The sequence below is a fragment of the Propithecus coquereli genome, unplaced genomic scaffold (assembly GCF_000956105.1).
Source record: "Propithecus coquereli isolate 6110/MARCELLA unplaced genomic scaffold, Pcoq_1.0 Scaffold124, whole genome shotgun sequence".
NCBI classification, from domain to species: Eukaryota; Metazoa; Chordata; class Mammalia; order Primates; family Indriidae; genus Propithecus; species Propithecus coquereli.
The window spans coordinates 4,832,866-4,835,555 of NW_012136525.1; the positions used below are offsets into that span (position 1 = coordinate 4,832,866).

At 43.6% G+C, this 2,690-nt stretch overlaps 1 protein-coding gene across 1 annotated transcript in view; it reads left to right on the plus strand.

The window, feature by feature from the left end:
- AKAP3 (A kinase (PRKA) anchor protein 3) overlaps positions 1-2,690 on the plus strand; it is a 47,417-nt gene that overhangs the window by 43,321 nt on the left and 1,406 nt on the right. The gene's annotated exons all lie outside the window — the stretch shown is intronic.

The following is a 2,690-nucleotide window of genomic DNA, read 5'->3' on the forward strand; positions in this document are numbered from 1 at the left end:
GGAGGCTGAGGCAGGAGGATCGCTTAAGCCCAGGAGTTTGAGGTTGCTGTGAGCTAGGCTGACGCCATGGCACTCACTCTAGCCCAGGCAAAAGAGTGAGACTTTTGAGAGAAGAGAAAAGAGAAAAGAAAACGTTCCCGAGACCTGAGTTCTCTTGCCGTCTCCGTGGCTCTCTGGCTATAGCAGGCCAGTGCTCTAACCACTGAGCTGTGGAGCCCACCTGCTTTCCGGTTATAGATCATGGGACAAGTTACCTCTTAGGACACTGCTTTGACTTAATGTCCATGTCACCCATTTAATATTTCCTGTTCTTATCCTGACCTTTCTGTGGAATTTTATATTCTTGACCCTTTTTTCCTTTCAGAAACATTCTCTTCTTTTGGCTTCTAATTTTCGTCCTATTTCTCTAGGTCTCTTGGGGATCTACTCAACTCTGTCCACTCCTTCTGTATTTATCTTTCCTGGGACTTTCCCTGACCCCCTGTTACTCTCACCCTGCATCATCTTCCCTGGGTGAGCTTATCCAAACCTATGGCTTCAGTTACCTGCCATCTCCCTTTATGAAATGCTAGGCTGCAATTAAAATGAAAACTATGACACCAAGTATATTCTCTGCTGTTTATGATGTTATGATCTTAAGTTTCATGTAAAATTCTATCTGCCCTATGATTTACAACCATAGAGAAATTGTATGTTTATGTCGATAAGGACTGGAAAGGGAAATAAATAAGAGGACATGATTCGATTTGGGATGTGGTAGGTGAGTGAATATATCCTGCTTGTTTACGCAACTTCCCTTCCTTTGGGGAACCCTCCACTCCCTGCTCCAGTCTAGAAAGGCATCGGTCCCAGTGCTTTCCCCACCAGCACAGTGCCTGCTTGTGGCCCAGGCTGGCCAATCAGAGCAACCCAATCTCTCAGACACAGCGACTGGCTCAAGCACGATCATTTCTGAGACTGTCCTGCCAGCAAGGAAGACTGCATCTTTTGACTGCATTTTGGTGGCCATCCTAACTTCTGGGCAGAGCCTGTCATCAGAATGAAGTTAACCATAGATAGAAGCAAGGATGGAAGAGGGAGTCTGAGCCCTATAACCTTGTTTAAATTGCTAGATCCTGCTGTGCCTGAAATTACATCTACCTTTTCTGATTCCCCAATTATATAAGCCAATAAGTGTCTTGTTTAAACTAGTTTGAACTCAGCTTCTATCATTTTGAAACAAGAATCCTGACTGACATAGGTTGACAGTCATGGGCAAGAAGAAAATTTTTTTCTTTTATTTAGAGTTCCATTAATGATATTATAACATTGAGACTTTAAACCCCCCCACACACCCACACAAACACATAAGGAGTGAGCGTAAGTGCAGGACATCCTGCTGCATTGCTCATAAGAGGAATCACGCCAATGCACCATGTGAATAGAGTTTTGTTTTCTTAAAACAAACTTTTATGTATTAAAAAACAACAATCTGAAGTACTGTACAATATAAGTGCTGTCTCTAATACAAATCACATGTGGAAAGGAATAGGACACAGCCTCAGCAAAGGTCATACAATAGGTGGCAGAATGTTTGTGCTCTTGGGGGAGGAGTTTTTGCTTTGTTCTGTGGAGGTCACGGACACCTCTAGCCCATCTGCCTGTGCCTTCCCGGGTGCTTCTGCTAGATGAGGCAGCTGGACAGAGCCCTGCTGGTCACCTGAATTCTGAACGTGCTCAGTGGTGCCATCTTTTATTCTGTCTGTAGTATCTTTGGCGATCTCATCTGCTGAAGGAGAGAGAAGACAGAAGGGATAAGCATTCAAATGTGAATTATATTCTAACTGTCCCTTAGGCTGTAAGTTGCTTTGGGGAAATCATGATTGTAATATAAAACCAGTTCATTTGTTAAGCACATTTCTATGTGCCAGGCATTATTCTAAGCACTATACGTTTACTAATTCATTTGATCCTTTCAGCAATCCTGGAGAATAGGTATTATTCTCATAAGTGAGATACAGAGAGGTTAAGGAAGTTGCCCAAGGGCCCACAACCTGATATATGACAGAGCCAGAATTTAATCCCAGGTAACCTACGCCAGTGACCATGTACTTAACCACTAGGCTATATCACCAAAAAAAATTACATGATGCTATAATCTGTCATTGATAAAAATTCAAAAGGTAATTATAGGGCATAAAGGGGTGGACCCAGTGAAAGAAAAGGCAAGGAAGAGAAAGGGAATTGAATATAGAGAACAATGGAAAATCCTAATCATAAGGGTCAAAACAGAGGAGCCCAGCTGAAGCCAAGTTTCCTGAAGGAGGAAAATCCCCAAAGTAAGAAATGTCAGGCTAGCAGTGATGTAGCCAGAAGAATTACCCAAGGCTGAGGTCAAAAATGTTGGCATGCCAATCCTCCAGAAATGCCTGACTCCCTGTACTATGGGAACAGGATTGGCTATCTGAGGGGCTGTACCTTGTTTGCTCGAGTGATGATACCCTCGAACCTTGTCCTTCCTTGTCTCGGAGGAGTAACAGAAACTGGATTTCCTCAGGGTCTGGGGCCTGGGATGTGGTTTGAGGTTCCGTGGCTCATGAATCCAAGCATGCTTGAGGGCCTGGTCAGGGGTCATTCGAAGAGAAGGTTCCCATCTGCACACCAACGAGAAGCCCAGCACCAGTTACTGTTTTATTTCCTTTCTAAGTATT